This window comes from Schistocerca serialis, chromosome 5, assembly GCF_023864345.2.
Source record: "Schistocerca serialis cubense isolate TAMUIC-IGC-003099 chromosome 5, iqSchSeri2.2, whole genome shotgun sequence".
Taxonomy (NCBI): Eukaryota; Metazoa; Arthropoda; class Insecta; order Orthoptera; family Acrididae; genus Schistocerca; species Schistocerca serialis.
Genome location: NC_064642.1, coordinates 711,543,285 through 711,556,825, shown reverse-complemented (window position 1 = coordinate 711,556,825; position 13,541 = coordinate 711,543,285). Strand labels below are relative to the sequence as shown.

General features: G+C 46.4%; 1 protein-coding gene across 3 annotated transcripts in view; it reads left to right on the top strand.

Moving 5' to 3' along the window:
* The window catches only part of LOC126481055 (uncharacterized), a 1,230,708-nt gene that overhangs the window by 547,963 nt on the left and 669,204 nt on the right, over positions 1 to 13,541 (top strand). The window lies entirely within an intron of this gene.

Here is a 13,541-nt window from a genome sequence, read left to right as displayed (position 1 = left end):
TCGGGAACAAATCTAGGGATCTTGGTGGCCACCGGGAGACCCTCAAAACCACGCAGACAGTTCACTGAGACACGTGGACTGTGTGAAAGAACATTGCTCTGACGATATTGTCGCACAAGAAGTAACACCCGAAGACGCCCTTGGCGTACAGTTATGCCGCAAGAGTTCCCTCAATCACAACCAGCCGTGGCCTGAAATCACACCCGATGGCTCCCCACACCGTGACGCCAAGAGTAACACGCTGATGGTCTCCAGAACATTGGAAAAATGGAACATCTTCCCAGGTCGGCGCCATACGCGCCGACAGTGATCGTCCAGGGTCGTTCAGAACCGCGATTCTTCGTCGAACACAATGCGACGCCTTTCATCAGTAGTCCATGCTTCTCGGTCACACACTCCGAACTCACCCTTTTGTGCTGTAGTGTTAGCGGCAGGCTACGTATGGTGCGGTAATTCTCTAGACTGGTTGTTGCTCGCCTCCGACCATTTGTGGGGGATGACACAGATTGCTGCAAGCAGTTGGTTACTTGTGTTCGGACGGAAGGGCCAGATGTGTATGGGTTACGATGTGCTTGCTGCACGACTCGGTCATCCTGCCTTACGGCGCTCAGACGAGAAAGACTGGAACCTTGACGGCGTATGACTTTCGTAACATTCCCACGCAGTTCAACATCGGACCATTGTCACCTGCTAATGCCCCACAAATTTGGATATCGTGCGAATAGAGCAGCTGGGCTAATTGAGACCCAACGATGAGCCCCCTTTCGAACTCTTCTCAAGTGATGATGTTTCCTCACACGAGTACTCCGCGTCTCCGTGTTCACTCAACATCTGACGGTGTTCTCGCCCCTTATAGACCCTACCAGGCCTGGCGGCATCAACACTAAGCGCGAACAGCACTAATGCACTCTGGGGACAATCTGCCCGTCACTGAACTGCAACTCTAATAATTTTGTTAACCACAGATGGTGTGTACATCTATGAGGTTATATTGACATCCGACCATGTCGCCTGCGTGCTTCATTTTCTTTGCAGTGCAGTGTGTCAAAGTCTACTTACTCACCCATGTGTGCTACCGCACTTTCATGGACCATTTTACTCAGTTAATATTGCGTAGCCCATGGGTCACGTCCGTTGTCTACAAAGTTGCAGCCAAGTGTGAAGTCCTACCCCAAGGTATCTGCATTTTAGCGGGATGGCGTCCGTATTGCAGTCGACTGCTCGATTTGGAACTGAGCCGGTAGGCGATTGGCAAATCACGCACCATAAGCCCAGCCTCTTCCTCTTTTTGCAAGACAATAATATTTTCTTATTTTTAAATAGAGACATACATCTCGCTTTAATACGTGTTCTTATCTTTCCTTTTTTTTCATTTTCATAATAAACCAGATCGCTCACTGTGCCAATTACTTGCAACTTTAGTAGTGGCGGTTCACGAAAATTTTACCAATGTGAGACAGTGTTACAAAAATAACGGATTGTGTTTCACTATGTCACCATGATAAGCGCAAACGTAATATTGTTGCGATATCAGCTTTACCTAATGCACTAAGATGGTGATGGAAATGCCGTGTGGCTAGGGCCTCCCGTCGGGTACACCGTTCGCCTGGTGCCAGTCTTTCGAGTTGACGCCATTTCGGCGATTTGCGTGTCGCTGGGGATGAAATGATGATGATAAGGACAACACAACACCCAGTCCCTGAGCGGAGAAAATCTCCGACCCAGCTGGGAATCGAACCCGGGTCGTTAGGTATGGCATTCCGTCGCGCTGACCACTCAGTTACCAATGCACTAAGATGAAGTATATTGTTTAAATGTTTATGATCTCCGCTATATTTTTGTATTAATGATTTAATATGTCCTAGATCTGTAACTCGCCCTGTACCCCACTCATCACTATTCACGAATAGCAAACACGGAAAGCAAAATAGTGCAGTGTGAATTAACATCAACACACCCAACACTTTTTCATACACTTTCCTACAAATTTTCCTCATATGTTCGCTTTTTTTACAACCACTTACTGCCTTCTGACATACAAGAGTAGTAATCATAACCAAATTCAATATATTAATCTTACGTGTGTAAACTGAACTATTGAAATATATTTAAATTTTATAATCAATAGTTTAACACCGCGAGACAAAAAATAAAATGAAAAAAATGATGGTATTAGGAATCGATAAACTGCCAGTTGGTGCTCATGATCACATTTTTTCCACATTTTTTCAGGCGTTGGCGCCAATCTGTGCCGATCCCAAAAAAAAATAATAATAAAATAAAAATTAACTTGTTACTATAAGGGGGACAAGGAAGGAAGAATGTAGCAGCAGAGAACTCACAGGGGAGCGATGAAAATGGAAGGAGTTGTGTAGGGGCTTCTTCTTACCAGAATTCTGGGAGTCTCTCTCGCCTTTGGATGGTGGACTAACGAAATGTGTCGTCTCGAAATTTTAATGAAGATTCCGTTTTTAGGGCTTTAAAAGCATCACGTCGGCAAAAGAAGTGTCAGCATCTCATGGCTTCGAGCTGAAAGGCACTTCATGAGAGGAGCTCCATAGAAAATTTGGGAAGAACTACGTGTACATAGGGTTGCAAAAAAGTTCACAGTTTCGATCACTAAGGTACGTCCAATAACCCAGTTCCGATTTCTCGTCTGGACCAAAAAGGTAGCGGACCGTATGGCCGCATATCCAGTTCACAGTGTTAGTTTTAGTTGGAGGGTAATGAATCAAGTCTGGGAATAAAAGCGTCTCGAAAGCGATCTGAGTAGGTGTTGTCGGGTAACGAAACCCAAGATACGCTGCGTGGGTCTCCCGACGTCAGACAACGTGAGAATCTGTGGAAGTTTGTGTCGTCCACACCGTAGTGAACACGTGGGGGTGGGGGGGGGGGGTGGGGGGGGGGGGTCAGCGAGGCGGATGCGGTGCAAACGAACCTTGTTGACCCTCACTGACCTGTTGGATCTTGACTTTGATGTATCAGGCGAATTGGGTGCTGGCGTCAAGAAAACCTGCTTGCACCACTTTCCATACCCGGTGCCATATGATCTGGGGAAACTTGTGTTCGATGGGATTTGGGCCAGTACGGCAGCCGGAACTCGGACTCTTTCTGAATACAGCTACACTGCTGCTGAGTGTCAGTGTTGGGCCAGTGGCCGTATGAGTTCTGTTCCTCTGGTCAAAGTGGGACCGCCGACCCTTATGACAGTTTTACAAGTGTCGTGATATTTGATCCTGGTTTGCCGATAAAGATGGTTCAAATGGCTCTGAGCACTATGGGACTTGACATCTGAGGTCATCAGTCCCCTAGAACTTAGAACTACTTAAACCTAACTAACCTAAGGACACCACACACATCCGTGCCCGGGGCAGGATTCGAACCTGCGGCCGTAGAGGTCGCGCGGTTCCAGACTGAAGCGACTAGAGCCGCTCGGCCACACCGGTCGGCCGCCGATAAAGATTTCCTTGTTAATGAGTGGTGCAATCATGACCTAAGAGGGTCGGTACAGAAAGTATGCACATTTTGTCCAAAAATCCATATTTTGTTTTACAACTTCTCTATTCACGGAAATCATGGAAACATTCTTCCCACTTGCATTCAAATTTACTTCAACCTCTTTGCGACGTGACGGGTTGATATCTTACTATACATTAAACAATCAGTGCACCTACCTGGATAGGCTTCAGCTTGTCTACCCCTTCACTCAGCGATGGTAGATACTGGTTTAGCAGACAAAAGCAGCGTTGATGAAAATTCGATTAAATACCTACCACGCAAAGTTCACATAACTCAACTCCATGGGCAGTAGCTCGATCTTTCGTTCGAGATTCCTGAGAGAATCGTTTAAAAATGTCTAAAATTTCCTTTAACTTGGTTTATTGTCTTTAAAACACACAAAATGACTATCAAGTCCGCATTTGTTATCCCGACTTCAATTAAGCAATGTTACTGATTGTCTTTGTTACAAGTTCGCGACCGAAAGCTGCCAGAAGATATTTAGTCCGACCCAACATTTCGAACGTCCTAAACATTCACTGACCCACGACTATTTGCGAGTTAACACAGTCAGCCGTTCAGTAGGCTTCTTCTTAAGATGTGCACGCCATAATCTCTCTTACCCTGCACGAAACACGACACGTGGAGTTTAGGTACGACATAAAATGTTTACCCTTGAATATGTCATAAAATAAACTATTCACAAGCTCACACTCTCACAAAATGCTCAACACTGTAGTCGCTCCTCGTCAACGACACGAGAACCGATCAAACGCTTGAATTTCTTCATTTTGGTACAAATTTGATCAGAACGGTTTAACATAGATGTTTACCAGAAGACGGCTCCCGAGCGCCTGTATAGACTCATGGAGCTGAGGCACAAAGCCCTACTGAATTCCCATTGGCTAGAATGTTAAGCAACCAATCAGATAATCTCGAACACTTCTACACTTGCGGTATTTCTAATGGCCGTCAATCAGATTACCACAAATAATTTAGATTAGAACCTTCGTAATCCCGAAACTAAACAAAATTTAATGAAAACAAAATACGATTCTTTTCCACAAAATAAATTACTAATAAATTTAATACTCAAAGCCCCTTCTGGCTGGCTTTCACAAAATCAAGCTCACTCGGATATAAGTCACAAATTCCCGAATTGCACGACAACTTTCTCACGCATATATTTGGCTGAGCAGTTCTATGTGCTTCAGTCCGGAACTGCGCTGCTGCTACGGTCGCAGGTTCGAATCCTGCCTCGGGCATGGATATGTGTGACGTCCTTAGGTTAGTTAGGTTTAAGTAGTTCTAAGTCTAGGGGGACTGTTGACCTCAGATGTTAAGTCCCATACTGCTTAGAGCCATTTACATAGTTTTAATAATTTATCACATTCTTACTTTACGTATGCCCTCCTCTCACTCTCTGTCTCTCCAAAACACTCACACAACCAAAACACGATGAAATAATAATTTTCTAAAGTACTTATAATTACGTCAGGAACCTATGATAACGAAACTAAAGAAAATTCCAGAAAATGGATTATACGAACCTATCCCCCTGTTTGTAGCTTCAACTGATACTGTAGATGAATACCTTAGAGCCCAGTTTGACAATGCCAGCAAGGTTATTATATGTTTTAGTTAAAAATTTATATCTCCGAAACTATTGAAGTTATTGTTTTGAAACTGCAACAGTATGGTTGTGTTATCAGTAGAATTTGGTATAATAAGTATGAAAAAGATCGATTAATATTTAATAGTACTTCTTTAGATTCATAGAGAGTATGTGTAACGTACTGCGCGCAGCTTTAAGCAAGTACACGGTTCGCTCTACCCATTAACCCGTCTCCTCCTGGCTCCACGGCAAGCTATGCTTTCAACGCAAGATGACAACTCGTAATAATTTACTACGTTACAGGTTTCCGCAAGTCGCACTGCCATGACACTGCGCCAAGAGGGCAGCTGCACTTGATGTTCGTCTGAAGCGGCGTGTTTTTATACAGTTCTTGTGCTGCAAACAAGAGACAGAGACATTCAGAAGAGACTGAAGGACCTGGTGATCGCAGTACAGTTAGTCGTTGGGCAAACAAATTGTCTGGTGAAAGTGGGAACGCCAATACTCGGAACCGCCCGCTCGGCGACAGACCGAGCACTGCACAGACTCCTCTCAACCTGCAGCGTATTCACAGTCTGATTTTCTCTGACAAACGCATAATAGAGAACGCACTGTCAGTCCGAATGGGAGTAGGAGAAGTGAGTTTGTGCGTATGTTGAAGCAGTTGAAGTTGAAAAAGTTTTGTGCCAGGTGAGTTTCGAGAACGTTGCCCACCCTATAGGCGTGATGTGGCATCGAGTGATTACCATCTCGACCATCACCTTGGGGAATCATTTCGCGGAACGAGATTTGAAGATAATAAGTCCATCTTGAAGGCTGCTAATCAGTGGCTCAGACGTCCTGGTCTTGATTTCTACCGTGCACGTGTACAGGCCGTAGTTCCACGGCGGCGCAAAGGCAGTTGAAAGGGCCGGGGATTATGTGGAAAATGACATTTGGTCTATCAAGAATATGTCAACACACTGCAAAAATGTCAAAGGTGTGGGAGATAAATTGAATGATTAAAGAAAACATTGTGAATTTCTTTTGGAGTGACCCTCATATAATCCGAAATTCAGGAGTGATAGATTGACCAGGGCAACCACGGGAGGCCTAACATTTATGCAGAGCGAACAGGTAAGTATCTAACCCCTCCAAGCAAGACGGCAAGGATGCTACTCACTATAGTCGTACAAGGCAGCAGTTTGAGGCTAGGTGCACGTTGTTTTGACGCCCCGCAATTTTGGAACTCATTTGTGCTCGTTGAGTCACACTCATTTGAGGCTAGTGTGTCGCTACTGCGAAAATAAGAACGCACAACCGGTTGCATTTTTCTCGTGGCGCGGCGTGGGGAGCCCCTGAGGCCGTAAGTGTTCTCAGAAGTCTGGGGGTACTGTTCCATTCCGCTGCACAGACGAGCATTATGTCTGTGAATGATGTCTGTCAAACTAATTCCGATCTAGCGACAATCTTGAAGCAATAATTATGAAAATGGAAAGAAGAGCAACTTGGTATAGTAAGTTGCTAAATGAGAACGGTGACAGCGACAGTGGCAAATCTTCGGGTACATTTAAGTGTGGTTGTGGCTAGGGCCTCTCGCCTGGTGCAAGTCTTTTTAGACAACACCACCTCTACGACTTGCATCTGCAGGAGAATGAAATGATGACGAAGATAACACAACACACAGTCCCCGAGCGGAGAAAAAAATGGTTCAAATGGGTCTAAGCAATATGGGACTTAACATCTGAGGTCATAAGTCCCGTAGACTTAGAACTACTTAAACCTAACTAACCTAAGGACATCACACACATCCATGCTCGAGGCAGGATTCGAACCTACGACCGTAGCAGCAGCGCGGTTCAGGACTGAAGCGCCTAGAATCTCTCGGCCACAGTGGCCAGCCCGAGCGGAAAAAAATCTCCGATCGCCCAGGGAATCGAACCCCAGCCCATCGCATGGCAATATGCCGCAATGACCACTCACCTAGAGAGAGAGAGAGAGAGAGAGAGAGAGAGAAAGAGAGAGAGAGAGAGAGAGAGAGAGAGAGAGAGATAGAGAGAGAAACATTGTATTACGTACCCCTCACAAAAATTTGTACATAGCAATGTTAGTACTAAAATTATCCGAAATCGACACCGTTACGATTCGTCATTCATGCTGATTCCCATATATTGCAGCAACTCAGACAGCAAAATTACTTCTTTCGAAAAAAGTTTTTCTGTTAACCACCATACTACTTCGTTTCAGACAGTTGGTATGTAAGCAGGTCGTGTGACTAAGCCCTCCCGTCGGGCAGAGCGTTCGTCGGGTGCAAGTCTTTCGATTTGACGCCACTTGGGCGACTTGCGTGTCGATGGGGATGAAATGATGATGATTAGGACAGCACAACACCCAGCCCCTGAGCGGAGAAAATCTCGAACCCAGGTCCTTAGGATTGACAATTTGTCGCGCTGACCACTCAGCTACCGGGGGCGGACATGTAAGCAGGTGTATAGACAGTTGGATATATGTCATTTATGATTTCTCTGCATATGACCCAACGTATAATCTGAATGTAAACTGCTGCCACAAAAGTGGTATCTGAAAATCACAAACTGATCAACCAAAACGTCATGACCACCTACTTGACAGCGCATTATTACACCACTGGAACGCCACGAATACACTTGTCATGGAATCGACAAGTCCTTGGTACGTTTCCCGAAGTGTGTGACATCAACTGTCTACATACAGGTCAGGCAGTTAGAGTAAGTAACGGCCCGATGGTTTGTGGCTCGGAGCAGCCACTCGATATCGTCCCAGACGTGTTCCACTGGGTTCTGATCGAGTGACTTTCATTTCCGAGACATCAACGTGGGTTCACTATCACCCTCCTCAAAACACCATAGCACGATATTGGCCTTGTGACAGATACAGTCATCCTACAAGACCATGCCATCGTCGTCGGGGAGTAAATCAAGAAGAAAGGGATGCAGGTGGTTCCCAACAATGTTCACGTGGTCCACAACTGTCTTGGTGCCTTCGACTACTAGCACAGATGCTATGGAAGCCCACATGAATGTCCCTCACAGCTTAATGCTGCTCCCACAGACCTGCGTCCGTAGTGTGGTGCATGTTTCGAGCAGCCCTTGGCCTGTATAACAGCGAATCAGGACGTGTCCATCGACCTGCTATAATATTAAACGTGATTTATCCTAGCAGGCTACTCGTTTCTGTTGATCCTCGGTGCAATCTCAATGATCCCGCGTACACTGTAATCGTCTTGACCATGTCGTTTGGTCAACAGAGGAACACGTAAGGGTAGTCTGTGCCATGTTCAGCAATGTGCGCTGGACGGTGTGTTCCGAAAAACTTGTACGTGCACCAGCACTGCACTCTTGTCGTCTTATCTGCCAAAGATCGCCGCTTTACAGACAGTACAGACCGCCCACATCCACGACGGCGATGAGACGTGGACCTGCAACAACCTGTCACCTTCTCCTGGTTTCACCGTCCTTCAACCACTTTCCACCGATGCGGCCGATAGTAGAACGCGAACAGCAGACCAGCTTGGCCATTTCCATGATGCTCGTTCCCAGGCACCGGTTCATAACAACCTGCGCTGTGTCAGAGTCGCTGTTTCAGTGGATTTTTTCATCTGTGTCTGTATCGTCGCCAGAATGAGTTCTCATTTGTTTCTGTTCCTCTTACATACTTTACTTAACGAGTCAAAAGCCCGCAACGTCACCAGACGGCATTCGTTCTTGCAGTGGGCAGCGAGCATAATGATTCGGCTCATCAGTGTACTATGATCTAACATACAATCGAAATGCAACGATTAGACACTTGTTTCACATGCGTGATACCTGAAAAGCCAAAACATTATGACCACTGCCCACCGTGACATTGGATTTCGCCTGATGGCGTTGAGGGCATGTGACGCGGTGACAAAAATATGTAAGAGGAACAGACGGACGGGAGATCACCCTACCGAACATCTGGCTGAAAGTGGGGAAATCCATTGAGTTAAGTGACATTGGCAAAGGGCAGATTACTATTACACGGAGCCTGTGAACGAGTCTCTCGAAAACGGCGAAACTGGTCGAATATTCACGTGCTACTGTCGTGTGCATCGACGGAAAGACGCAGAAGGACAGTGGGACTACCACTAGACGCTAAATGGTTGGACGTCCACGACTCTTAACAGCAAATGGGCTTCGGAGGCTTGCCTGCTCTGTAAAGTAGGATAGATGGATAGATGGTGAGCTGTGGCATCTCTACCGAAAGAGCTCAATGCTGGTGCACGCGCAAGTGTTCCGGAGAACACCGTTCGTCGTAGATTGTTGAACATGGAGCTCTGTAGCAGACCACGCCTGCGCATTCACATGTGGACCTAGCGACATCGCCAATTATGACCGTCGATTAATGGAAACATGTGAGCTCTTCGGGTGAATCACATTTTGCTACACAAGGTCGACGGTCATCTCCACAAACACCGTCATCGAGGTGAACGGCGTCTCGAAAGGTGTAGCGCGCTACGGACACGGGCTGGTGGCAGCGGCATTATGCTGCAGGAGACATTCTCTTGCCCTTGCATGGGACCTGTGGTAGTAGTCGAAGACACGCTGACAGCTGCGAACCACCTGCATCCCTTCATGCTTCATGTCTTTCCCGACGACTATGTCCTCTTTCAGAGGTGTAACTGTCCGTGTCTCGGAGCCAGAACCGTGCTATAGTGGTTTGAGGAGCATAATAGTGACTTTACTTCGATGTCTCGGCGCCGAAATTCGGTTGAAGTAAATCCTAAGGAACTCATCTGGGTCGCTATATGGCGCCATCAATGCGTACGAAAACCAGCGGCCCATTATTTACTCGAATTTTAAGAAACGTGCGTAGACATCTACTGCCACATACCTCCACAAACCTATCAACAAACTTTCGGATCCCTGATAAGAAGAATCAGTGATGTATTTCGTGCCAAAGACGGACAAACAAACTATTAACCAGGTGCTCATAATGTTTTGGCTCATCAGTGTATAATAGTTGTATATATACGTAAAGAATTGCATAACATGTACTTGTTCCATTTATTCAGAACAGTTGGAAAAATCTGAAGATAAGACTTCGTTCAGAGTTGTTCATACAAAAACAAGTACCATTAGTGTTCAAACAAATTTCGAACTTGCCGCCATTCGTCGTTTAATTCATCCCACGACATGTCGACTGCATACCTGCAAGTCATCTTCAGGTGAGCCATCGAAGATTCATCCCACGATATTTCGACTGGGTATCTGCTAGTCATCTTCAGGTGAGACATTGAAGATTTCCTCGATGGCTCACCTGAAGATGGCTGGCAAGTTCCCAGTCGAAATATCGTGGGATCAATTAATCGACGACCGACTGCAAGCCTGATATTTGTTTGAACTTTCAATTCGCCGGGAACATTTTGAAATTCACATATACAATTAGGACAAGAAAAGAACCTCCCTTTTTTATCACAATTGATAGCGCAGCGTCGCAAAAAAGGCAACATAAATGGCAACGGACAAGACATTCGCAGTGAACCCAATCATTCAGAAACTGAACCCTGAACCTGAAACTACCCATACTAAAACAGAAGCCCCTGACACTGTAGCTAAGGCACGAACAGTTACTACACTACGTACTCCCATCTACCATAGGTATAAGGAGCTAAAGCTTCATTGTGGGAGGCAGTTACTGGATATTTCGAAGGAAGAAAACGGAGGAACAACTTGTTGAAGAGAAGAAGTGTGCTCCGATGGGGCGCGAAGCTAAGAGGGATGCCAGTGGCTCCCCTAGTGGAAATTTTGTGCCAAGAGTGTACCATAATTAGTAGCGAAAACAACCATCACTAGATTTGCCTTTATTTTTAAAGCTCTTTTCAAAAGCCCAAGGAACAGCGACTATTACATGCGAGGGAAGGTGGGGAGAATAGGCGCAAATGACACGTTACCTGCGTGGAAAAATGTTCTCGAACCGGTCCCAACTACGCATGATCAGAAAACTGAACGATGACTAAAAAGATTACACTGACGCTCAAATTTGAAATACGAGGTGCATTCAAGTTCTAAGGCCTCCGATTTTTTTTCTCCGGACTGGAAAGAGATAGAAACATGCGCATTGTTTTAAAATGAGGCCGCGTTCATTGTCAATACGTCCCAGAGATGGCAGCACTGTACGGCAGGTGGAATTTTACCGCCAGCGGCGAGAATGTGTACTGTTTTAAATACTTAAAATGGCGACGTTTTCCTTACTTGAACAGCGTGCAATCATCCGTTTTCCGAATTTGCGTGGTGTGAAACCAATTTAAATTCATCAACAGTTGAAGGAGACATGTGGTGATGGAGGTACGGATATGTCGAAAGTGCGTTCATGGGTGCGACAGTTTAATGAAGGCAGAACATCGTGTGACAACAAACTGAAACCACCTCGGGCTCGCACAAGCCGGTCTGACGACATGATCGAGAAAGTGGAGAGAATTGTTTTGGGGGATTGCCGAATGACTGTTGAACAGATCGCCTCAAGAGTTGGCATTTCTGTGGGTTCTGTGCACACAATCCTGCATGATGACCTGAAAATGTGAAAAGTGTCATCCACGTGGGTGCCACGAATGCTGACGGACGACCACATGGCTGCCCATGTGGCATGTTGCCAAGCAATGTTGACGCACAACGACAGCATGAATGGGACTTTCTTTTCGTCGGTTGTGACAATGGATGAGACGTGGATGCCATTTTTCAATCCAGAAACAAAGCACCAGTCAGCTCAATGGAAGCACACAGATTCACCGCCACCAAAAAAATTTCGGGTAACCGCCAGTGCTGAAAAAATGATGGTGTCCATGTTCTGGGACATCGAGGACGTAATCCTTACCCATTGCGTTCCAAAGGGCACTACAGTAACAGGTGCATCCTACGAAAATGTTTTGAAGAACAAATTCCTTCCTGCACTGCAACAAAAACGTCCGGGAAGGGCTGCGCGTGTGCTGTTTCACCAAGACAACGCACCCGCACATCGAGCCAACATTACGCAACAGTTTCTTCGTGATAACAACTTTGAAGTGATTCCTCATGCTCCCTACTCACCTGACCTGGCTCCTAGTGACTTTTGGCTTTTTCCAACAATGAAAGACACTCTCCGTGGCCGCACATTCACCAGCCGTGCTGCTATTGCCTCAGCGATTTTCCAGTGGCCAAAACAGACTCCTAAAGAAGCCTTCGCCGCTGCCATGGAATCATGGCGTCAGCGTTGTGAAAAATGTGTACGTCTGCAGGGTGATTACGTCGAGAAGTAACGCCAGTTTCATCGATTTCGGGTGAGTAGTTAATTAGAAAAAAAATCGGAGGCCTTAGAACTTGAATGCACCTCGTATAAAGTGGCATCGCATGGGAAGAAATCACATTATGCACGCTTTAATCCCCACCGGGATGTAAGCAAAAAGCGGCGTTTCGGCCGTTCTACGAAACTACGCGTTACGCACCGAACCTTTCGTGTTGTTAGTATGTGTGCGGCTGGAATGTAAGCAAAAAGCGGCGATTCGGCCGTTCTACGAAACTACGCGTTACGTACCGAACCTGTCGTGTTGTTAGTATGTGTGCGGCTGGGACAGGATGCAGAGGCAACCGGCGCTGCCCCCACCTCCCTCAACCACGCCTCGTTGGGTTCCCAGAAACCAACGACGCCCCTGCGCGGCTAGTTTTTATCAGGTGAAGTCAGCCGATCAGCGGCTCGCGCTGTGAAGTCAGCTGGCCTTGCGCCGGCCGCCCGCCGCCTGGACCTTCGTGATTTTCCGCTTCTGTGCGACAGGCCGGCCGCTCATGTGACGCGCCGTGGCGTAATCTGCGGCTGCATGTCGCGTGTAACTGCAGCAGGTCCTGCTGTGCTTGGCAGGTATATTCAGGATGAATCATTCACCCTGTAGCGGTCTTTGAAACTTGCTGGTGGACCAGAGCTGTGCTCCGGGCTGCGACTGAAAGTCTCGGGAGAATCTCATATTGATGGAGCTTATCAATACTCAACTCATAAATCGCCCACGTCAGGATCTACACTAATGGCCACTAAAATTGCTACAGCAAGAAGAAATGCAGATGATAATCGGGTATTCATTGGACAAATATATTATACTAGAACTGACATGTGATAACATTTTCACGCAATTTGGGTACATAGATCCTCAGAAATCAGTACCCAGAACAATCGCCTCAGGCTGTAATAACGGCCTTGATACGCCTGGGCATTGAGTCAAACAGAGCTTGGATGGCGTGTACAGGTACAGCTGCCCATGCAGCTTCAACACGATACCACCGTTCATCAAGAGTAGTGACTGGCGTATTGTGACGAGCCAGTTGCTCGGCCACCATTGACCAGACGTTTTCAGTTGGTGAGAGATCTGGAGAGTGTGCTGGCCAGGGCAGCAGTTTAACATTTTCTGTATCCAGAAAGGCCCGTA